The 25,601-nt window shown below is 44.1% G+C and overlaps 1 protein-coding gene and 2 non-coding genes across 5 annotated transcripts in view; 1 reads left to right on the forward strand and 2 right to left on the reverse strand.

Moving 5' to 3' along the window:
* Nucleotides 1–25,601, forward strand: part of LOC121598740 (matrix metalloproteinase-2) — a 264,445-nt gene that overhangs the window by 4,675 nt on the left and 234,169 nt on the right. The gene's annotated exons all lie outside the window — the stretch shown is intronic.
* Trnar-acg lies at nucleotides 7,351–7,423 on the reverse strand. Its single transcript has one exon. It is a non-coding gene; the product is annotated as a tRNA-Arg (tRNA).
* Nucleotides 15,108–15,180, reverse strand: Trnar-acg. The gene has a single exon. It is a non-coding gene; the product is annotated as a tRNA-Arg (tRNA).

Below are 25,601 nucleotides of genomic sequence, written 5' to 3' on the forward strand. Positions count from 1 at the left end.
ACTTCTTCAGCTACGGAAAGCAAACCGCAAAACCGCCTCCGAAGCGGTGAGCTAATGAAGCGATGAATTTTCAACAGTTTTCGTAAAACATTTCCGTTGCCCGCTTCCGCTCGGAGAGCGATTTACTGTGTAGCCGAATGTTACGAGTGATAGAAAATCGATTGACAGAACTTTCTGTAGGTTCTGGTAGGGTCGAACGGAAGTGTGAATGTTCGAGTTGAGTTAACCTTTGCGCGGGTACAAGGAGTGGCATTATTTCCCTGTATAGCATGCAACTGTGATGAGGGTTGTGATGAGGAGAGAGAGAGAGTAGGGCAAGGGTAGTGCTGACCACCCGATGGTCCGTAGACGGTTGGGTACGCCGGCTGAATGTAACGAGGCGAAAGCGTTTAATGAATTCAAATGTCATCGTTATGTGAGTTGATTGACGAGATCGCGCAGGGTGAGCTCATGGGCTGAATGTTAAGCCCTATGTGTCGTAGAGAGTGTACCGCTGTTGCAAGCGATGTGTTGTCCAGCTCATGCCAGGGACCCATCAGAACGCATCGAAACAATCGCGCTATTGCTGAGAGTGTGAGAAAAACAGTTAATTAGTTGAATATACTGATTTTTACTAATTTTAAGTTTCTATGGTCTTCAAATATTCGCTTGATTTATTTGGTGACGAGTAGCGCTTGGTTCAGTATTTGCCGCGAGTCCCATGTGCGGTCAGCTTCATTAGGTCAGCGCCGGTTGGATTCAGCACGCCATTTTCTAATTAACTTCTCGTGTTTTATTTTTCTGTCCACAAACTCCGGTTCAAGGCTGGCAGCCGCCGGCGGGGTGTGAATAATGTTATTTTCGAACGCAGCAGCTAGTCACCGGTGCGTCACTTGACGTCGAAAGTCCTTCCGTGGACATGTAAATTATGGCAATCGAGAAAGTAAATAAAAACCTTTACTGGCTTCACATCGCTTTAAATGTAAAGCAAATATTAGCCCGAGAAGAAGAAGACAAATTACCACAAAAACAACATTTCTCCTCTTGATATTGCTTGCTCACCGATCGGCCCTAAGTGGACGTCGGACCTAATGGATTGTGCGCTACCACGTCGAGAGTAGTCGGAAGTGGTGCCGCTTTTCAGCGCCATACGATCATCGAAAGTGATTTTTGGCACACGGACGTTCGGGGGCCCGTCAAAGTCAATCACAATTGATCTAGTTGGAGGTTGCCCTTAAACCCCTAAACCTCCCTGAGGAAGGTTGAGAGTGTTTTATTTTTCCCGCGCTTGCTTGCTCGTCATGAGGTCGGGGTTGCCACCTTGCTGCCCGTGAAGCCACTTGAGAAGTGAGGATTCAGAATGGACGCATGCCGCTGGGTTAGTCAGCTGGCCCGGTTAGATTTACTTGTGCGGGGGAGCTGTTGGTGAAAGAAAAAAGAACATTTTTGCGTGTGTAATTTAATAACTTTTCCACTCGAGTGAAGTTCTCCTGGCGTGGGGCTTGGCTTGTTGGGTCGTTTGTTTTGCCTTTAGTCGGTCGCGTTTCGTGACCGAGCATGCTTTCGCGTGTCTAGTCGGAAGGCATATTTTTTTGTATTATTGTTTTATGCTTTTTTATGTCTGTCTTTGTATGTGGCTGTGAGGTAAACAGTAGACGTACAGGGAAAATCGAAATCGTTACATTTTTCACTTCTGTGCATGTGCGCAGGCCGGAATGAACACTGCGTTCTACTTCAACGACAACGAGACACAGCGAAGTGCCCGGGTCGGTGCCTTTTTTCGTGCTGGTCTGTGGAGCATGAAAACTTCACAGTTCAGCAACACCAGAACGTACGGGAACGTTTCTTTGTTGACACTCTTTGTGGCATTTTGATGACGTTTTGGAAATGGGTAAAAATTTCAATAAAAAATGGAGATAACAATTACAGATACTTGTTTTTGTAGTGTGCGATATGTTTTTTGTAGAATAATAGTTTTAGTGCAGTGATCCTCGTTTCTCCTTCTTTTTTTGGTTTTAGCGTATACTACTTTATACCAACAAGAATAAGAGTATTGGTTCTTTGAGATATCTCCATGTGCGTAACAGCAATAATATTATTTTTAAGCTTGATAAACTTAAGCTAACCTGGTACTCAAGAATTGGCACCCAAGAGTTTAGACGCACGATCGTAAGCATGAATCACACAGAACGCACTGAATCGTTCCTTTTTTTTCAAACCCCCAACGATATTTTCCATTATATGCTTTGCGGCATGCGCCGGCACTGTTACAGCTGGTTAATTTCAGTATTCCAGTCACCATATCCGGCCATTCCGTCCAACAAGACAGCGGGTTGAGGTCTCGCAAGGCCCAAAGCAGGAGCACCCAGACCAGAAGGCTTCGTTACGCGTTGGTCCCTTTTTGTTTTCATGTTGTTATGCACACAAAGACATTAAGGTAACATAAAACCTATCGATTGCATTGCGATTTCCGTCCGGCTTCCTCGACCGGGCGTAAAGAGCCATGATCACCCGCGGGTAGTAACGATCGTTCATGAACGATAGGCCGGCTATAGCTTACTGGCATTTCTACCTTCTTTTTATGCTGCCAGCCTTAGCAGTTCAGTCCTCGCCGTGCCCCTTTCAGTTGACATTGTTCCGTTTCGAACTGTCTGTACGTGTCCCCGGTTAGTTTGGATTTCCTTTCTTCGAACATTGATTGCAAATGACATCACATGCAACGTTTACACCTGAACGACCAATTTTGTCTTTACGAAGCAACTCATTGAATAAGCACGTTGTAGGGGGGGTTGCTCCTGCGTAGGGCACGGGGTGACACATTTGAATTATGTGCGTGCGATGGGTTTTAATTAATTTCTCTGTTAGATTTCTTTTCCAGTTAACGCCACACACCGGTCTCCCTTTATCCCTCCTTTATCCCCGGCACTGTGGCGACTTATTTGCCCAATCGCGTGAAGACTTTGAGTCAGTGAAGCTACCCCAAACGGCTGCATGTGTTGTGCGAGCGCGCGCTCTATTCAATCAGCTAATCGTTGGAGCTTCTTCTTCTGTCACCGGGCGACAGCAAAAGGGGATCCCTGGTGATCCGTTGTCCGCTGGCTTAGAGCCGCACATCGTGCTCTGGGTAAAGAGCATACACAGGAGTCAATGGTCTTATAAATCAGGAACAGTACACCACTTGCTAGTCTCTGTGTTAGGCGCTGGGTGTATGTGTGTGTATGTTTGTGTTTACGTTGTCTGCGCTTGCTGTATGCGTTGCTATAGGCGACGCGTCTATTACGCGAATTGAGGCAGCCGTCGCTGTCGTTGGCTCTCGCGAGCTACCAATATTGATTTATGAAGTTCAATCTCGCCGGCACTGCCAGTGGCAAGGGTGAAACGCCACTGGTAATAGGGACCGGGGAACCCTGTCTCGCCTGTCAAGGGCTTGAAAATAAAGGTCAATATTGACGGTATTGAACGGGGCTTGGTGCTATTGGACCGTTGGCATGGTGGTTTAGTATGGCTTTAAGGGGGTTTAGCGCTGCCGAAAGGAAACTGTATGTTTGTAGCCGGATAACGAGACGTTCGATTTCATTCTGCTTTCGGGGTCTGACTTTGATTGTTATGGGAGGCAATCAATCGAACAACGGCTATTTGCCGGCATGACACTTGATGAGTGCCGTGGAAGCGTGTTTCTGAATGAATCATCTATTCCATTAGGATTACTCATGGGATAGATGGGATTGTAACTTGTGAAGTTCTTCGGCAACAATTCCAGAGCATATTAGCTCATTAGATAGTGAAGCACTCGTGTAACAGTAATTATTGAACGTCGGAAAGTGTTTCTCTTTCGTTAAATATTTACCTTTACTCTTCTTTTTTTATTTGAAATGATTCACCAATGCACCCAGGAGTACCTGGGAGACTAATCATACAATGTCCACGGATTTGTATCACAAATGGTGCACACTGGGGGTTTAATTCAAACCAACCTGATCTTGAAGGATGCAAATGGTACTTTCCCAAACTATGAATCACCAATCAGTTGCATCCCGTAAACTATTGAATGAAATAGGGGATAAACCCTGCATAAAGCATGGTCCATTTCTTGGAGTGGAATAACAAATGACACTTTCCCAGGAACTTCAACTTTTCGGCAAAGTTTCGAGTTTCCATTTCGAAGGTAGTGCATAAATTCGCTCCATCCGAAGCTTATTATCCACTGGATGAACCTTCCGGGCAATAACGAGTCATCCCTGCCACTCTTCTATCACTGTAGGTACATAAAACTTGCCAAAAAATTAACCTCCGCCTCATCCGGCAGGTACGTCGCCGGCGCCCTTTTTTAACGAGCGGAAGGGGATCAAACCGGTTGTAGCCTATTTCAAATTGCAGCGCGCATCGCGCGTAGTTCACAAACAGCAGAGCGGCAATCCCGATTCCCCTCAATTGCATGTAAATCAGATGCAAATACCTGTCCGACGGTCTGTCTTCCTGGCCCCTCTCTACTGCCACTGTTTCGGGCTGGAAGGCGTACAAAAATGCGCGAAGTGGTGTGGTAAATGCCGATGCTATTTGCATCGATGCATCGTTTCCGAAATGCACGCCCATAGTTCACGCTCTCCCCTATTCCCGCCCTGTACATCGGTCTACCAGCAAGTGACCATTTCGAGAAGGAATGCTGTCGATTCCACTGAAAAGAAACGGCAAAAGGGCAGGATGGCGCCGGCGTTTTCCTGCTGTTAAATGGTTTGGCCGCCGGTACCGCGGCGATGGCCAATGTTTCAGATGGTAGGGTGGTAGGGGGCACTCGAGGACGATCACTTGTGCATATTTATTTAAATTATTATGATTCCACGTCCATAATCTTGGGCGGGGAGTCGCCGCGCGGTCCGGTCGCGAGGATACTTCTTCCTTTTCCAGAATGTCTCCCCCCTGATGGCGAGGAACTCAGCGTTTGTCGAGTTGCTGGGTGGCACAAGTGCACACCATTGCATTGTTGCATATTTAATTGTTGCGGTGGGGAGTGTTTGGTTCGCGGGATGAGCGAGAGAGAGAGAGAGAGAGAAAGTGATGGGAAGGGAAGCGATAAATGTGCACGACACGAATTTCGTTCCTCGCGGGACCTTTGAGAATCCTTTGCCCGATCATCGTGCCCGTCCGTCGTAGCGAATGTCCTCGAGAAGGGGCAATGTTTCGTTCGGACGTTTTATTCCCCCCCCCCCCTCGGTGGTCCCAGGGTGGGATTTCTTCTTCTTTCGTCGAATCGTGTCTCGCACCCCGTGCGAATATAGCGAATGATTCTTTCTCCCACCTCGGCTAGTCCCATTCCTCCTGCTGGAGCTTCGTTCGGTAATTCCACCCAAGTGCCCCGTGCGCTGGAGCCACGTTTCACTGACTTTTAATTATTCTAGTGTGTAGTTTAATTAATTTCCCAGTCCCTTCCCAGCGGACCTTGGGGGCTCCTCATTTTGCATGCTGCCCTGCAGATCGAGGTGTGTGTGTGAGTGTGGGTTTTGAACACTGGCAAGAGGTACCGCCGGACTGCACGACGGTGGGTAAAAATGGTTCGAAGTCACTGACCAACGATATGCCGTGGCGTTCCTTACTTGGGAGTCCGGGAGCTCTAGACGCTTTGGGGGAGGTACTGGGACGCGCTTTGGTTAAATTGTTTGCCAGATCTTCCTTTCCGAAAGGACGGGGCATGCGGCAGCTTTTTTTTCTTCTGTTTCGTCCAAGGAGAGACCGTTTCAGTCGAATGTTGTGTTGTAAAGGGAGAAGCCATCCTGGAGACGTGTGAACAGCCAGCGAGATATGTAAATCCAGCACCCAGCTCCAAGCCGCTCCAATTTCATAATGAAGTAAAGTCCAAGCTGCATAAGCAACACTGGTCCTCCAGGGGTTGCAGTTTGTGCTTGGTTGTAAAGTCATTCCAAGCAGCTAATGGAGCAATATTGAGTGTGTGCTACACTACACTCTGTATGCGGAACGTGAACTTTGACGGCGGCGAATCGGAGGTGTACCTCCTTTGCCGGACGAAGTAGCCTCGGGATCCCCCGCTGCTGTTAATTGTTATTACACCAAACAAGGGGTAGATGAAGGGCGCGCGCGCGCACTACTAGTCACTTGGTCGTGTGTTTGCTTATCAGTTGATTTTTATTAATTTAAGCAGTCAACCCGGGTCGGTGTGGCTTGAGCGCCTTGAGCGTAATATTTGGAAGGCGCCCAGCAGTGCGAGGTTTTTATTACTGTTATTGTTTGCGTTGACCAAATCTTTGTAAGGAAGCCGAAAAGTCGATGCAGGGATAGTTGGAACGTGACAACCGTCGGAGGATAAAGTTGTCTCAATGTGGGTGTCTTTTGGCGGGGGAGGTTACTAAATGAGACTAATTTTCCCCCCTTGTTCTCGTGCGCTCGGGATAAAAATCTTGGTAATTGTTTTTATGTTTATTCAAGCGCTTTATTGATTCGTCTGGCATGTTTTAATTAAATGATGTGTTTAGTTTAATACGTAATCATGAATTTGATGAGCCAGTTTGGATGTTTCTTGTGAAGCAGTATCAGTATTTATTTTACTTATTTTTATCAATTTCTATCCTGTTCTCATCGTCACATCCTACAAAGTTATGCGTTGCGACGTAAACGACAAGCAAACCGGCAAGTCATCCATCATATTGGGGGTGTGACGGTGTCGATATGCCTGAGTCCTCCTTGCCACTGCAGTGTTTATCGGTCCCTGGGCTTAACCGGCCTGGTAAATAATTTATCATTTTTAAAACGGAACTCCCTTGCTCGTTCAGTTTTACATGTGGTCTCTGCATCCCGCATGGCTGCTTGTTGGAAAAGTCTCACTCCTCTGCCGGAACTTGGTACGTTCCGTTCCATTAAGCTAATCGATTTCCCGTGGCACGATCATTCACTCTGCGATACGATCGTCACCCGTCACACGATTATTCTCCCCTTCGGACGCGTATATTATCTCCGCTATACTTTTGCAGATGTCAGTCAAGCCCCTCCTTTCTTCAATGAAGGGGATATGCCTAGGTCAGTTATGGAAAGAGCGCGCGCGCTCACGCACACGTGACCGGTTCAATTAATTAATAACCCTCCCTAGGGTAGAACATGATGTGTATGAAAAGGGCGCTAAGAGTACATATACAAACATTCGTGACCTTTGGTTTGTTATGTCGTATTACTGTATATCTCGACCGACCAATTCTTGTGCGGTTTATACGTCTAACTACCTTACCTTAACCTTATATCCCCGCGCTGTACTGTATTAATTTTGCATTTTGTTTGGCTATGTTATCATCTGTAGGGCTGTAATTAATTTCAATCCGCTTGTGTGTCCTCAAAAAAAGAGGGTTGCTAATCACCCCAGATAGCGATCGATCCTGCCAGGAGTCGAACCTGGAATCTTCTGATCCGTAGTCAGACGCGTTATCCATTGCGCCACAGGACCCGTGTATGAGGAGGCCGTCATCTGTTGATGTGTAATTAACACCGCAGCTAATGGAAACGTGCCTGTATGATCCCACCACAGCGTTGTTTGAGGGAAATTAATTAAACTACAAAGCTTTAATTTCCTTGTTTGTTTTGTGTGTGCCCAATCGCCAAATCGGTTTCGGATGCAAAATTGGCGCCAGTTTGTTTGTTGTGGTTTTATCGCTTTGATTCGGAAAACTGCACGATTTTTCGCACATGTCGCGTTTGCTTTCTCGTTACTCCCTTTCCATCCTTTTGCTGCTGTTAAGATATTTGGTTGCATTTGGCAAACGGTCGGCGGCCGGCGGGGCGGCATTAATCCTCACGCGGTCACGGTTCAATAGTCAATGGAATGGCCCGGCGGTGGAAAGGGGAGGGAGAGATTCTATTTTTGGGGTCTGTCTAAGATTAAAATTTCGCTTACGGGGAAACGGTGATGCATACTGTTGCGTGGATGAGCGTACTCTGTGACTGCGCGTGTGAATTTCCGTACCGGGGAATCAAAATGAGCGCGCGTGCGAGAGAAATTTATTTTTCACTTATATATGCATCAAATGCTCCACTTTCCAGAATCGTTTTCTTTACCTCGTCGTAAATCTTTTCCATCGGCTGGGCCGAGTGTGTGCGTGTGTGTGTGTGTACTCTCCGACTATCTATCTATACTCCATTTCAGTCGGTGTTTTGATGGCGTATTTTGTTTTACTTTCATTTCGATTTTCATTGGTTTTGAAAATAGGAAAGGGTAAAAGAACGCATAAGAAGGGGGAATAGTGTCGTTGCTCTTTGCGTGCTTCACGATCGCAACATTAGGATGATGATTTACGACACTTGTCGTGTTGGTCCATCCTTTATAAGAGCATATTGGGGTGCATTGGCCAATTTTGGAAAATACGAGCGAGAGAAAGAGAGAAAGCGAAGGGTTCGTATGCCGTGTTGTGATACTGATGATGTCCCTTCTCGACACAGAGCTCTCATTTAATGTTCCCAAAGACTCAAAAGCGATAACTTTGCGTTGCAAATATGCAAAAAATAATGATGGCACATTTGCTTGGAGATGTAAGAATTTCTCCAATATTGGCACGGCTTATGGTTCGGAGGCGCCCCAATCTACCCCGGCAAGACAGCTCGCGGATGGTAAGGGGGGTGTCATAAATGTCTTCCACAGCACGGACACGGACCCGCCGTGCGCCATGCAACAACACAGCTGTCGAAAGCGGTTCGGTAGATCGGCTTAGTTTATGGTGTAAATATACGAATTTGCAGGCCCGCTGCCTTGGAGCGCGCTGTGTTTGGAGCGCGTTGTGTAGACGCATCGAACAGGAATTTTGTGTACGTCAGCCGCTGGCTAGCGCAATCGTTTCGATCGAAGGCGGGAACCTGTGGGGCACATAGTTTTCCGGGACCCATTAGCTTGGGCTAATATGGTGTTAATCCGTGGGACAGTGAGCGGCAGCGGGAGTTACGGGTATGCAGTTAATCGAAATGAAGCGTGGCAATTTGCGATGTGTAATTCAACCAGCTACCAGCTATTTTGTCAGTTAGGTCTATAGGAGTAGTGCAGTGGAATGTGGTAACGGAACGGGCGTGTCCATTTATGACCAGGAAAAGGATGGTGCTATGGTTGGTGTCGTAGGTTTTCATTTAATCCATTTGTTACTCAGATTATGACAGCCTCATCTTTATATATTATAGTATGTTTTTCGTAGGTTTGTAATCAGTTTGTTAAGTTAAATCCTTTTAAATGATTTCATACTTTCCCTCTTATGTTTATTTATACATAACATATTTTCAAAAGATGTTGGCATCTTTTCAATTATACATGGTTCGTTTGATTATAATTGTTGTCAGTTTATATAATTTGAACCAAATTGTGCTATTTATCATTTATTTTGTGTCTTTTGTTTAAGTTGTTCTTTGACTTGTTACGTCTGATTTTTTTGAATATTTTTTTTTAAATATTGTAAAGTTTTGTTGATATGTAATTGAAATGGTGCATATTTCAACCTGATTTATTGTACAGTTTCATTTCCTAATCGTTTAGTTTTTGGATTTCTATCATTTTAAGCTAGCTAGTGAGCACTCGAGCTCTTTTTGCCTTTCTATTCTCACATGTTTGTGCAGTTGGCAATATATTCCGATCAATTTGTGTTAAGCTGATTGGTCGAGTGGATAGCGTCAATTCAGAATCAGGATAGTTTTAATTTATGAACTATCACTCAATCAATCCTGTCAACCAGTAGCGACTAGATAAATTGCATAAATTTTATCCATTTTCTCAAATGAGTGTCCCACGCGCGGCTTTCTTCCCCAAGTGGTGTGCTAGTAGTGTTGGTGGTTAAGTGATCAATGTTTTGAAAACCTGCTATCCATCACCGGGCGGTATTCAGCTGGTGTGACTTTTCTTTTGTCGCGACCCAGTGAACTCCGGGCGGGAAACACCCACCGTACAACAACCGACCGGCACTTGTAGCATATGCTGCGAAGGCTCACGGCAACAACCAGGGAGTTGAAGTAAACTGCAGTTAGCTCCATAAATCACGGTCAGGGGGAACAAAAAACGTAGCAATGGTGAGAAAATTAGTACAAGCAGAAGGAGGAGAACCCACAGACTGCTGTTGCGCTTGGGCGGCCCCGGTCCGGTCCGGTCGGGTTGTTCCAAAGGGGCAAAACGATCCGATTTTACTTTGCCCTAACGTCAAGCCAACTCGGTTGGATCGGTTTTACTTCAAATGGGTGTAAGCTACATTTTTCCCGTACAAATGAGTGGGTTTGTCGGAAGGATTGTGTAACAGGGAAGGCAGGGAAACTGCATGCAAAGCAATGCGTTTTTTCCAAAAATAAACTCACCATACTTTTCTTCCTCTACCACAGTGCAGTTCTTTTTGAGGCGTATATTAGAAGCGAATGATTTTCCACGCTCTCCGAGTAAACTGTTGGACGCACTTTTTTCTCTTTTTCTCTCTTTATCTCTCTCTCTCTCTCTCTATCCCTCTCGCGCTCTTTCTATCTCTCTTCCTCTCGTTAAATGGTTAAGTAGTCACCCTCAGTATCGGAAAGGGGCAAATGTTTTCCCATCTCCAGGGTCACTCACCCTACGGTCGATCGATGCTTTCCGTCCCATCAGCTCTGTCTCTCTCTCTCTCTCTCTCTCTCTCTCTCTCTCTCTCTCCTTCTCTCTCTCTCTTGTTATAAAATTACTGTTTTGACGTTGGATTCGATTTCTGTATTCCAGATGGGATAGTTCTCGGAGGGCTAGTGAAATGTAACAGTTGCTGGCCGACGGGACTTTATTCAATACGAAAAACAGTTTCACATCCAGTTTGCAGGCGGACATGCATAGGTGTTTTTCTTACTATAATCACATATATACATCTTGGATGTGTTGTTTGTTTGATGTAAAATGTCATGTTTTTTTTTCATTTCATTGGTTGTAAGGCTATGTTTCGTTGTTATTTCTTCGTTTTAATTTTGATTTATCATTTGTTGGTTTAAATTTTGATTTTTATACGATGTTACGTTTTTCTTATGTTTTCCTCATTAATTGTATTTTCTTGTATATTTTTATAAAACTTATTGTATGTTATGTTTGTTTTATTGTTTTTTTTTATCTTAATGTTGTTTTTTTTTCAACTTTTTTTTTCAATTTTCTCCTAATGAATTATTTTATACGCGTCAACATATCTGCTCAATATTTGTTGTTCTATTTATTTATTTTGTTTGTTATTGAAGAAAAGCTAGCTTATTGGATGCTATATATACGTTGGAATATTCGAAAATAATTGTTCAACCCCTGCTAATTACTTACTGCCCCCACAGGACCTACGCAATGTTATTTTATCTCGGCTGGATGTTAGTAAATCTTCATTCTTTCCTGCATTTCTGTTTACCGTAGTTGCAGATTGCATACACAACCCAGACACCAAGCCTGCGTGCAGCTGGGTGCACGCATTTCTAAGCAACTCTATTACCCAGAATTAACTCTCATACCATTACAACGGTTACCCATCAAACACGCTGCACTAGAAAGTATGCCAACGGAATTGACTCACCAGCGGGTGTGCTGTACTACTCGCGAGACCTAGGTATGATATTTTTGGGAGCGAAAACGCCCTTCCGGTGCACCCCGAAGTATGTCGCTTCGGTGATGTTGTGCACACGCGATACTAGTTACGACATTTTCACTGTCGTTTGAATTTTTCCTGGCACCCGCTACCCCGCATGTTGATGTGGGAATTGCTCCACCTATCGTGCCTGCTCCCATCTATTTTCCCTTTCGATGTCTATCGGATGGATCGCACGAAATGAGAAAAAAAAGTGAAAGGAAACGCAACTGGCAATTGACTGGCGGCTCTACTGACCTACATTTTAGAAACAAATTTTTCATCGCTCTACCGGACAGTTTTCAGGGGCCGTTTATCACGTGTTCGGAAATGTTTTCCCTACCGTGTCCCGCCACGATCAGTATGCAAAACGCGTCATCTCTGTCTCGGACATTGTTGATGCATGAGTTTTTCGTTGATGATTTTATTTGACCAATACAACCTGAGGCAGCTGTAGCGGACGGGCCCGATTCAGCTTGGCTTTTTAGCAGCGCAGCTTGTGGTGTTTTGGTGCAGCCGTGGCCTTTTTTTCCTCTCAACGTTTTCGCTTCGTTTCCTGTTTGTGTAAACAACTGCTAAACGCACCCTGCAGACGTGGGGGAGATGACTCTAGTTACCGAAGCACATCTTGACTGCAGCTGCAGCAGGAATGCGCGTAACGCACTTGGCGTGGGATGCAGTTTACTTTACGCGTTTCCTCATCCGCCAACTGCACATCTCCCCAAGTGGCTGACCGGGACGCTTGTTGGTACATTGGAAAACAGGTTTTCAGCTGGTTGATCAGCACAGCCAAGCCAAACTCGCCGATGTCCTTTGCGCGGTGTGTTGGTTTTATTGCGGAGCGTCGTCGCAAGCACCCCGGTCGTGCCGGTCGGGTTTTTGACCTCTACGTAGGACGTTGGCGACCCACTGGAAGGGCACTGCGATTGGCTAGGTGATGCACTTGGCCCGGACAAGGGTCTTCCAGGGACGCTGTCACAGTCTGGACTGACCATCTGGCGACAATGGAGCGGGCCTACTCACGCGGACAAAGTAATAAAGAAATCACACGCCATTGCCCAGTGTTTACCGAAAAACCTCTCCAGAGATGACGGATCTGTCGGTGCCGTCTGGCGCGCTAATACAAACATGACGCTAATTAAGCTACCAGCCAAACGCTACCAGTCGTCGGACGATGCCGTACGGTTAAAGTCAGCGGATTTTCCACGAATGATGCGCTCTTCCTGGATGATGCGCTCACGAAGCAATGTAGGGAAAAAGCGATCCCCCAAAATAATAAATCATCTAAAAGAGTTGCTCCCACACATCAAGCGCCAAGCGCGTGTATTTTTACTTGCCAAGTCTTCAGGAAATACCGTCGTCCATCAGACCAAATCTGTCTGGGTGACCTTGCGGTGATTCATCGGCTAGGAAACGCTTCGGTCTAAATTGGAGCAGCTGACATCCAAAAATAAACTTTTGTATGCAACAGTTTTCGCAAAATCAATCAGATTTTGATGCGATTTTTTTGTAAAAGGAAAGTGAATCAGAAAACCATTTTGAAGTCAAGAACGCTGACGCCGTTCCCTCGTTCCTTAACGCAATTCTCTGTGATGTGAACAATTCATTGGGCTTTTTACAATTCGTTCGCCACTGTCAGACAACTGGCGGCTTTACCTGCCTGGCGCTGCCAGGGATTTTTTTGTCGAGCAGTTTAACCTGTTGGAATCCGGTTTTTGCATTACTTTAATAGCTTATGTGTCTCGTTCACAAGTGTGTCCCCCGTATCAAGAGCTTGTGCGATGAAGAAGAGAGGGAACAAACTTACCTGAATCCAATCCTGCTCTCGTCATCGTGTTTAATTCGTCATCGCACCAATTCCCTCTCCAAAGCTTGTGAGAGGCTCGTACGAAAAAGCCTGTTTTGGCACGGTGACGCCGTAGATGGGCTGTTTGGCAAAAGACGTCACCTACCTAAGCACTGCCGCGCCACATCGGTTAGAAGGAACTGAGTGAATAGTATGAAAGTTCGGTTGGAATTTCCGATGGTGGTTCTTGCAATAAAAAGCAAAATGCGATCGAATGTCAGTTTATGGGCTCAGAACGTCAGCAGCCTTCCATTGTGTGCCTTATTTGGATAAATTGTGCTCGCGGGATGAAACATATTTGCCAACGGGTGTGCTTCATCGGAGCGACCAGTACACGATTGCAAACAGCTCAAACGGCACTCTGCACTCCGTGCGTCTGATGCGATCTCCAACGGAATGGAACGCTGTTAGAGAGAAATCGCCACCGCGATAGTTTCGTTGTTTGGTGTGCAAAGCGCGCGCTGATTTTGTTCGTTTGCTGTTTCTTCCAGTTTTTATTCGCCGCCTTTGTTGCTGTTTGCATATTTATTCAAATGCATACACCGGATGAACCGAAATACGCATCCAAAGGTCAACAGACAGAGACCGGCCGGCACCCGATACGGGGGCGCTCTATTACCATTGTGTTTGTTTGGGTAGTTTTTGGGAGATTTTTCGTACTGAAGCTTCTGTTTTGTGTGCGCGTTTTGCTCCGGGCGCCATCAGATTTCATTAGAATGGATTTTGAATTGGATGCATTTGGGGTTTGGATTTGTTTGTAGAACGATTTCTTTGGAATATGTTTGGAGCTTTTTTGCTTTCATTCTAATGTCCATCATTTTTAATGGTAGTTAAAAAATAATAGCACTTATTTTTTATATTAGTTCAATTGTCTGCTAATTTCAGTTGAATCTTCTTTTTCTTATTCAGTTGAATCTAAAAAATGTACAAAGCGTTATATGATGTTAGGTCTCAAAATCTGCGTTACGGTAGTTATGCTGTGTGCCTTGCGAAATGTCAGTAACGAGGTTGTATAACCGCGCGGCTACATGAGGTGAAATATACAGCGAAATGAACTATTTGACAGGTGAAATATCTGACGGATAAAGCATCACAGCAACCAGCTGATGTGCAATGTAAACAAATAACGTGCACAAAATCGTAATTAAATCCATTAAATAGCTTCAATATAGAGTACTTCGTTAATTTTCAGTCAACAGTTAATAATTTCTTCCAATTAGGGAATGTTCTGCTTGAGAAGATATTATTTTAAATAGAATTTCGAAAGCGGATGTTGTGTCTCCCCCAACCCTTTAGCTATACCTGTCAGATATTTCACCTGTCAAATAGTTCATTTCGCTGTATATTTCACCTCATGTAGCCGCGCGGTAATACGTCATCAATTGACACATACGTAGTAAGGAGCCTACTTTTTGTTTTGATAAATTGGATAGAAACAAAAATACCTCGCAACCATATTTTTTTTGAAAACTATCTTTATTCTTCTGTTTTAAATATTTCACAAATTATTACTTTCAGTTATATTACACAACATCCTAGTTATTCTATAAGCCACGATAAACTTTCATTTGTTTTTGAACTGATTTTGTGTACATACAAATATATCAAAATATTTGCTAATCAGCGTGAAAAAGTATCATGACTTTAAAACATATAACTACAATGAAAACTAAAGGTTGTATTAACTCATTCAATAAAAAATAATATCTTTTCGTCGATCCTGCCAGGAGTCGAACCTGGAATCTTCTGATCCGTAGTCAGACGCGTTATCCATTGCGCCACAGGACCCACATGCGGAGAGGGCCGTTCGTTGAGACTCTGACGCGCTCTGATGCTGAACTCGCTACCATGAGCCATGCGTGAGCATTGCGCACATTCTTATGCTCACAGCACTGCGCAGAGAGCGACTCAGCGGTTGCGCAACAGACCGATCGTCCGTCCGTTCGGCTGCTCTCGTTGCTGATAGCCCTTATCATGCCGCTGTCCTTCCGGATGGTGGTCGCTCGTTCCCTATTCTTGTCGCAAGAGGCTCGTTGGAGGTCATTACACTTTTTTAACGAGCGGCTTTATCATTGCGTTTATGGTTCTTATAATGTTTCTAAGAAGCTTTAACGTGCCCACAGCATTTGAACGTCGCACCACACACTATGCCAATAGCAACTCCAATCATCGCCCTTTTTTGCATTACCGTGCATAAACAAAAGTCTGAGGCGCATCGTGTTTACATTCGTCCGACCGCATTTGTCATACCAGGCTGCACTCGATGGCAGAATGGAGAGTGATGGGCGCAATGAGTAGTGCAAATATTGATGTCAAACATGTTTACGCGATCTGAACTGTACGGCACGGATGACTTGTCACAGGTAAATCCCACTGGCCGGACAAGGCTAAGGAACAAACAAAAAGGTTAATCCTTTGTATCACACTACCGCACGGAACAAAGCACCGTACACACCAATTGCATCTATCATTAACCCACAGTTAGTCACAGCTTCTCATTCTGTCCGCCGTGTGCATCACGCTGCGGGATGAACGATTATTATTTGACCATTTCCTCCCGCGGATGCATTGACGCTCTTGTGTCCCAGTGTGGAAGTAGCACAGAGATAATCGTCGTGTAGTTATTGACCATGAAAGTGCCCCCTGATGAGCGGAGGCAGAGTGTGGTTAGCTTTGCATCTCACCTTTCAATTGTCCTTCATATTTTGTCCATCATTGTGGCGTCGGTCGTGACTGATCTGTTGCTGCATCACACACCGTTTTATTGGCGGTGTCACGCTTGGTCGCGACGGCGTCTGGTGCTGTCTGGTGCTGTATTTCCCAGGGGCAGTAATTGTCTTTGTTTCGGTGCATGCCATTAATAGCTGTAAAAGGATAAAAAAGGAGTGCTGTTTCATTTGGATGAAAATAGGAGGTAAAATTAATGGGAGTGACAGGGAAGAAATTCAGTGTCAATTTGTTACAGCAGCAATGTTTGGTTGTTTGGGACTTGGAGCTTCTCTGCTTCATCATTGCCTCCAGCAGCAGCTATTAACAAGAGTTGAGGGGTATAGAACACGCGCAAAAAGCAGTTTATTTTCTACACTTTAATTTTCATTCGTTGAAATTTTGTTCAAATTTGAACGTTGAATAGTTAATTTTATTTTATTATTTTAATATTATTGTAGTTATTGATGGGTTATTATTTATTGGTTAATCTTCACATTGAAGGTAGTTTCCTATCCCTCTTCTGCATCAACAAAAAGAGTACGAATCGTTGCTAAATGAGACCATCTCAAACAGACGCCAGTGTCTGGGTGTGTTTCACAGACGAAAGGTAAACCTTCGCGAAACGGATTACCCTGTCATGCTAATTCTGGTCGCGAGACATACGTGGAAAATGGTTCGTGTCACTAAGCCAAGGTGGACGCAGCCGGGGGACGCGTGTACCCTGTCGACCGATGTGTTCCGGTATCTCACGGCTGACAACACACGAGCGGTGTGCTTGGAGATCTCTGTCTAATATGGCAGCAGAAGGACATTGGTCGGCGAGATCGGCGTGTGTCCACGCAATTCTAGACGAAAGGTTATTGAATACGTCGTATGAAAGTGTTTATTATTAGTTTTTCATTTCTTTTTTATGGCGTTTGTTTGTTTGGAGTGAGAAGCGGGGAACAGCAACGCAACAGCTAATGAAGAAACCGACTCATCCTTGTGTCAATTAATGTCATACTCGATCATATTAGCTGGCAGAAAAATAGGAGACAATACTTTATTATAGCTACTGTAGCAGTGTGTGCGTTGGAAAGAAGTAATCCATAATTTATGTTAATTTTTGCGCGGGAAGCTGTTACCATGCTCAATGTAGTACTAATTCATTGTCTCCCTTCACAGCGTTGGCGCCACACTGCAAAATCTGCGCTGTTTGCTATCGAGCGTAAAAATAAATTAGAGAAAATAGAAGCTTGGCCACGCGTGTCGCGTTACGGTCGGTATGAACCCCCTTGCTACCACTAGCAGAGAGCCAGAAAGTGAGAAGCTAAATGCGTGGGTGATTGTTTTGTTTACGATCCGCGGGGATGATGCTGGCCATCACGTTTCGGGAGACGTTTGTATAAGAGTCATTAACATTTTATTGCAACCGAAAGCGGCCGAACTGAGCGCGGTAGCGTCCGGAAGTCCGATTTAATGGTTTCGAGAGATGTTACGCGCCCTTACCGATCTCCCGACTAGATAGCGAAGCAGTTAGAACGGATGTCAAGTGTTATTTGATGAAGATCGATCAGAGCACTAAGCGGACCAATGATCGAGCATGCGGTTTTGTTTGAGTGGAGATGAATTTATTGCCCCGAGGCTGTCTGACGCTTAGTTAGTGGTGGTGGAATGTAATAAAAGTTTCCCTTTTTTTTTCCTCATAATGATTTGCTCGGGAAGATTGTCCAAATTGACAGCACAGTCTGATGTTGGGGCTGGTTGGCTTACTGTAAACGCCTATTTTCCGTAGGATAATTAATTGCTAGCTGTTCTTTATCGGTGGGTGGGTTACGTGAAGTTGCTTAATTGCAGTGCAGAACGTGCTCGATGTTTCAATCTTTTTTTTTACAGCGGACTTTGTCTGCTTCTTCATTTTCTTCATTTTTGCTTCTTCTGCTTCTTCTTTTTTTTCTTCCTCTTCATTTTTGTTTTTTCTTCTAATGTTTCTTCTTCTTCATTGCTTATTTTTCTGCTTCTTCATTGCTTATTTTTCTGCTTCTTCTTCTTCTTCTTCTTCTTCTTCTTCTTATTATTATTATTATTATTATTATTATTATTATTATTATTATTATTATTATTATTATTATTATTATTATTATTATTATTATTATTATTATTATTATTATTCTTATTGTTTTTTTAATTCTGTTTCTTTTTGATTGAGCTAAGCATTATTACTCATTGATTACTTCTTCTTTTTCTACTTTCCTTTGAAGTCCATTGCTTCTTCCCCTTGTCTTGAAACTTTTTTGTTGTTTCTTATTACAACTTGTACGTTTGGTATTACAACTTCGTCCTCTTTAGCTATGTAATATGGGTTTTTCTTCTTATTATTCTTTGTTTTCTTTTATGTCCTTCTTTTACTTATTATTCTTTTTCTTCTTATTCTTCTTCTTTTCTTCTTCTTCTTCTCCTATATTTTTAGTGTGTTTTGTTATCACAAATTATCCATTTACGATAACACTAAGTTACTATTTTTCATTTTTCCATCACAGAAACAAACTCCAAGTTAATGAAGTATTTATGGTTGTGGTGACATAGCAAGTTTTTGGCATCTTGTTGCAATTCATTTGGAATAGGAAGGATACATTATCCTGTCCTTTGTTGCGTAGTATATTGAAAAGCATATTAATAAAATGACAGTAGAGCATTAAATTGAATCAATTTAATGTCACAATCAGTGCGTGTTCTCCAAACCACCACGTTTGATAAATCAGAAACAAAAGTCTCATCGTTTACAAAAAAGTGCAATTTATTCATCTCCATTGCAGCACGAGGATTGCGGTAGGTCTTCCTTCGCGTCAGGGAATTGTGCCCGCCTAGGAGAAAAAAAAGAACCACTGTTAACATAACACAGTGACACCAAACAATCCCGCTTTATCCTCAGTCTTACCGAGATTGGTGCTTTCATTTTTTTTTTTGCCGTGGTTTGTTTTATGCTTGCCGGCGCTAGAAAACAGATAGTATAGACTCACAGATTTATGATATTTTCCATTTCCCAAGTGCGATTTCGTCGTGCTACTACCGTAGAATATCTTGAAGCTGTCGGCGACGGGATAGTGTGTGGAAAGATGACATCGTTAGCTAAATGTCAAATCCCGGTTGGGGAAAACTAGTTGCGAAGGGAATGGCACGGGAGAGATCCTCGGGGAAGTAGGTATTGGTAGGTAATTTATGATACCATTTTACACTACGCTTCCCACGGGCGGCTCGCATATTAACACTTGCTCGCCCGGGGGGCGGATAATGGTCTCTCGTAAACATAAAACCTCCACATACACATACATCCACATCCAAGAGCTCAACATTAAATTGCAGATTGGATTTCTTTGCAATAGTTGTTGTTGTCTCTTTTTTTTCTTCTTCGTTTTGTTCTAACACTACGGCTGCCGGGTGAACGATTGTGTTTGGGTTGCGAGAAAAACGATCTCCTGTTTGCGCGGAATATGAAAGAGAAAAATTACACACGCTCTGCTTGTGGTGGGTTCATGATAGTTGTGTTTCCTTGTAAACGTATCGCAGCGGAAGGGTTTCCGTTTGCTTGATTGTTTGTGGTTTACTTATTGCTCTCTGGCCGTCTGCTGCACGAGAACGGGTGTCAAATATCGCAAAAGTTTCCTGCAAGCACCACGAGCACGGGTGAAGCATTATCACAGCTGGCGGCAGGGGGGGGGGGGGGGGGGGGGGATAGTGTGCATTTCAAACGCATCAAATAAGCGCCGAAGGTCGTCTCCATACGTCCAAGTTTGCTCGCAACGTAAACAACTAACCAAACCCCCGCACCATCACAGGAGAATCGGATCCATGGTGCAGATGGTGTCTAATGGGCAGTGCGATTTTGTTTGGCTCATTTTTCCATCCTTCATTTAGCACTCGTGGTGTGTGTGTGTGTGTGTGTGTGTGTGTTTAGGGATGGGCATCCATCATCGGTGGATCAAACTTTCTGTCCAGCGATTCCATCGTGGGACGCTTTTCTTTTCCCATAAGTCATCGGGCTCGAAATTGGGTTGAATGTATCCCCAAGCGCGGGAAGTTGATGTTGAAAAGGAACGTGGAGATGTAATGCTGGGTGAGGTAAAGCATAATTTATGTGTCGTCGATGCTATCCAACTGCTCGTAATGATTTGTTGAAGGTGTTACCTATCCGCTCCCCTGTTCAATGGAGAGACTGTGGACGTTGCATGCTGGCGCTTTCCCGTCCTGGAATGGACGCGCTGAATCGCCATAACTCATCGGCCACAGTTATAACCGGGGCCATCCCTTCCTGAGAAACACGCGGGCGCGTCTGTTCGTCCCAGCGAAGTGTATTGAATTAGTTGCATATTGTTCGAGTTGCGGTGCGGAATGTTCATGCATTAAACATCTGCACTGCGTGCTGGACAGCATCGCGCATAACGTTTCCCGGTTTGCAGCGCTCTCGTCGACCGCATGACGTCCGCTGCTGACTAAGCGTGCAACTTTTGAAATGGTTGATGCGAAGTGAAAAATGGGCAACGCAACGTGCTGTTTGCATATGTTTGTGGGAGGTTTGGAGCGTTCATAAATAGGTGACAAATGTTTTGAATGTGCTCCAGCATAAAGTGACCACCAGCGTTGCGAACGTTTGCAAACTTCGTGAGGAAACGGTTTGTGGAAGGAATCATTCCACTCCTGATGACCTCTTGTTTGGTATTTACTATAAAGCTTTAGCTTTCACCATACTTTTTCGTATACGAAGGTTGCATATATGTCCTTTTTGATAAACTATAAACACACAGGAAATCCAGTTGCCTCGGAAAATTATCAAGATTGAGCCAGGTCAAAAGCGGATTAAGCAGTAAGCAAACTTAGCGGCTGCGTGGGGTCCCGAAGTATCGAGAAGTCCCCAAGAAACGGAACCTACCCTCTGCCTACAAGTAAATTTGCTTCTCAATCATCCTCTTATTAAGAATTTATTACACAGCTTCTTGCTCCACAATTCCGAAGGGCTTACTTTCGTGTGACCGCTCAAGGCCTTTACTCGTGTTAATCTGCTACTGATTCAGGTTGTACGAAAATGTATGATATTAACTTAAAATTAAGCCCTACTTACTTCAAAAACCTGAAAATTAATAGATATAAATACAAACAGTGGCAAATGGATCAAATGCATATCTCTCGAGATAAAATTAACGAAAAATCGAAATGACCGATCGTACCTGATCGATCGAATTTAGGAAATGCTACCAATGATTCACGTTGATCTTTAATATATCAAACTTCATAGTGTGCACCAATAGAATTAATCATTTGAAACAAATAAAAACCCCAACAACCGTAAAAATAACTTCAACCCAAGTGATTCATTTGGCGTTCTCGCCGTGTTACACACGCTGGCTGTGAACGCCATCTCCTGCCACTATCTTAATTACCGTGTCAACAGGCGCACAGACGCTGCCGAATAGCCCCAGCAATTAGCAGCGATCTTGTCAAACAACTCATGCCGCTCTTGCCCGCGCGATTTTTTTACACGCCGCTAGAACGCAGAGATGGTGTTGGGTTGATAATCTCTGATCTCTTGTTGGCGCCTTGTCGTTCGATGTTTTCGAAGAGGTGTGCGGAAGAAGCAACGGTGCAAAGGAGGGAATAGAACGGAACAGAACGGCTCACCTACAAGCCAAACGCCTCTAGACAGCTCCCTAGAATCGAAGGTTTTATCGGGTGCCGCAGTTATGTCACCTTTTCGATGCGTTCGATGTAAAGAACGAAGATAAATGAGCCGGGGACGCATCGCCACAGCGACACGACACCCACGATGTGTGTCTCGGACAGTACCGAACGGTTCCCGCGTGTGTGGAGGTGTGATGGGTTTTAAATGTAGTCGGATGTGAGTGCGAACCCCCCTTGAGTCTCGGACAAGCGCATGTCGTCGATCTCCTTCGATTATCTGTTTGCCGGGAACAGAACTGTCAGTTGCTGGCGCTTCTCGGAAGAAACGAGACGATGAGTTATATCGTTTGAAGGCAATTTTCCCCCAATAATAATAATCAATCTGCACTGAGACGGGGAAACGCGTAAGGGAGGGAGGAGGAGTAAATGGTGAAGGGTAGGGCAGAGAAGAATCGGAAATATTCTGATGGAAGGAGGCGTTTGTTTTGTGAGATGCGCATCATTCCCCAAAACGCGTACGCGTTTCGATGCATGACCGGATGCTACGCAAACAACATGAATCAATGATGGATTGGGCCATTGGGTCTCCGTTCTTCAGTGTGTGAGTGAGTTTTTGTTAGTTCACTTTGTATGATCTTCATCGTTGATTTTTATGCTTCTCTCGTAGGCCATAATCAGAGATGAGAAGATAAATTGATTGGTTACAACTTGATAATTTTGGAGATTCTAATAATTTTTATAATTCTTTATTCTACTTTTTTGAGAGAGAGAGAGATAAACGATAAAAATTCGCAAAAATATAACGACAGTTTTGTATTGTATTTTCTATGTACGATGTTTTAGTCAATCACTGTTCAATCCATCTACCCTCTACCGATTCTCTTGAGTGCCTTTTCCGATGTTTATCGTGTGGAAGCAAAACACACACAAGTTGCCTTTTTCCCCTTATCTTGCTCGTTCATTTTCCAAACCACCAAACAGCACTCTTCTGATTTGGATATTCTGTATCAAGAGCATCCCGAGTGGGCTGGCTGCAAAATGTTTCTTCCGAGTCAACAATCTTCGGTTTCGGCTTCACCTTCCTGAACCATCACCCACCCGCGCTTCAAACATTGCCTTCGCTTGTTTGCATGTTTACTTCCATTTTCTTTCCTCTACCGTGTTGATCCGGGCTGGTCGAGAAGGTTTACGGGGTTTGCGCGAGACCCCAGGGGAATCGAGTCTGCGTCGAGATGGGCACGCGTAATCCATCAAAACAAAGCGCGTCGTCGTTGCATAGCGGAGAGAGAAGCGAAAGAGCAGACAAAACCGTCACAGACAGACGGCTGCGCGGGACAGGGGCGCATACAATAGATCGCGTTTGATTTAGTACCCATATGCGTGCATGTGAGCCGGTTTTTGTGTGTGATTTTGTGGTTTTTTCGGCATTAATATTTTCTCTGAAGCGTGATCGCACAGTGCGCGCTGTGTTTTGGGTGAGGTTTGACGAAGGAAAAAGATAAACCTTCCGGCACGTGCTCACGGGAAGGTGTAGGAAAGAAGACACCGAGATCTTTAAATATGCGATTCTTTTACGGTGTTTTTTTCGTTGGTATATTTATGTTAAGGATGAGTAATGTCAGCCTGTTTCGTTTGCATGCGCGTCTGGAGTATGAACGTACGAACAACATCGAAAACGGAACAAGATTTTAATGTTTGGTGCGGTTGTATCAAGCGGCCTTCGTAATGTCTGTTTACAAACCACAATATCTTGTTTGATTATTTACAGGATTGATGTTGCTATTCTCTCAATTTTCATGCGCTGCTTTAGATCAATCATTTATTTATTTATTTAATTCCTCGAGTCCTTGTCTCCCAATTGGAGCTGTGTTGTTGAAAGATCAAAATTGCCAACCAGTTGTCTACACTCTTTTACTTTTCAGTTTTATCTATTTCCCCCTTCTGGGTCAATCAAAAAGGCTCTGAGATCATCAACGCGAGTGGCCATTAACTGTGGCCAAATATGGAAGACTACACGAACAACAAGAACAACGAAATGGGATCACTTTCTTTCCACTTACAGTGTGTCACACTGTACTTCCATGAGTCATGGGTGGAGCAGATCTAAGCCTGACAACGATGACATCAGTTTCTGCTTTATGCTTATCTATATAGATCGTCAAAATTTCAATTTTGGAAATGATCTAATCATAGTTCTTTATCCAACATATGTATCCGCGTTTATAACACTGTTTTGTGCATAAAAAAGACGCAAGCCTGTTGATGGAACTGTTCCCTTTTACTCAGCATGTCTGTAGGCTTATGGAAGGTACCAGTCAGCATCCAGTTGAGATGAGTGAGGATTGTTTTGTGCATTGGATTGTCACCATTCCTTCAATACGAGATGTTCAGCAGGAATGGTAAAGGCGATAAATGCACGGGATTTGAACTTCCACTCCAATGTGTATGGTAAGTGGAAGTGATTGCTAGTGATCTTCTTCAAACGACATCTTTAGCAATGTCGAACATCGGTCAACCAACAGACTCGGATGTAAATTGATAGTCGAACAGCGGAAAACTTCATCTTTACGGAAGGTGTTAAATGGGCCATTACGGGCAAGATGAGCTATAAATAGCTTCAAAACCGTCCAGTAGTGGGGCTGCTATGCGACAGACTATTGGAATGATGAGAAAAAATGACATGTTTCCGTGAAACGTTATAACCCTACCGGGAACTAGAATTACCTCACAGACACGATTGCTCGGTTTTATCTCGCAATCGCTCTTAAAGCCATCCAGTAAGATGAAGACATTTGGCGAGAGGTGATAAATGTACGCGATTGCTGTGCATGATACCGTAAAGATGGTACGGTCCCGCCCCGAGATTGATTCGATTCACCATCCCCAGACTCTCGACGGTGCACAAACTCGAGGTGACAAAATCAATCGCCGACAACGGCAACACTCCCCGGGCTCTACGCCAGCCAAAATCGGAACGGAACGGAAGCGGCGAGCGCCTAAAATCAGCTCGCGAGCATCCGAAGTGGTCGGGGGCTCGCTGAAAAACGCGATTGCTGTTTAATTGAATTTCCCAAACTAATTAACCGCCCGCGCGCGCAGTGACGATAAATTGAATTACCTTTCTAGCGCTACTCGCTGTTGCTGCTGTGCCAGGATTGTGGAAAATGTGGCATCCAAGCGTACCAAGGGTGTGTATGTGTGGCAAAGGCGGGAGTATGGGGTACGAATTATAAGTGTGTGGGTAGGTTGGTGGTGATGGTGGCTCGACGAACTTTGACAACGAACCGTCATGTCGCATGCGATGAACTTAATCAAAGCACTAAAGTTGAATTCAATAATTTCAATTGATCAATTTCCTGCCGTTGATTACGATCATAAAATATTGACATGACGGATGATGCCAAACGCGGTCGTGTCGTAGTGCTGGTGGGCTCGGACTTTGGAAGTTGATGCTTTCGTGTTTTTTTTTGTTTGTTTGTTGGGGGCTGCTGTTCGTAAAAATTATTAGCTGTGCCATTCATATAGAGGCTTTCGGATGACATTAAAAAAAAATGAAATAATGATAGTCATTTAAACCATATCGCACTTTAAGGCACGTGTGATTTGGTAAATTATCAAATTTTCAAATTGAAGCAGTGGGGAGGAGAGTCAATCTCTATCCGTTTTATATTCAATTTTGATTTTACGAATTACCCTAATGAACGTGTCCTTGTTGTACCTCTCTGTAGGTCTCTTTTAGCTCTTCCTTGGTGTAATAACCAATGAGTTAGAATTGTTGGTGGCCACCTAGAAAAGGTTCTAAGACATATTATTGATTGATTTACACCTGGGGTAGTTAAAGCACTGCA

This window comes from Anopheles merus, chromosome 3L (assembly GCF_017562075.2).
Source record: "Anopheles merus strain MAF chromosome 3L, AmerM5.1, whole genome shotgun sequence".
Taxonomy (NCBI): Eukaryota; Metazoa; Arthropoda; class Insecta; order Diptera; family Culicidae; genus Anopheles; species Anopheles merus.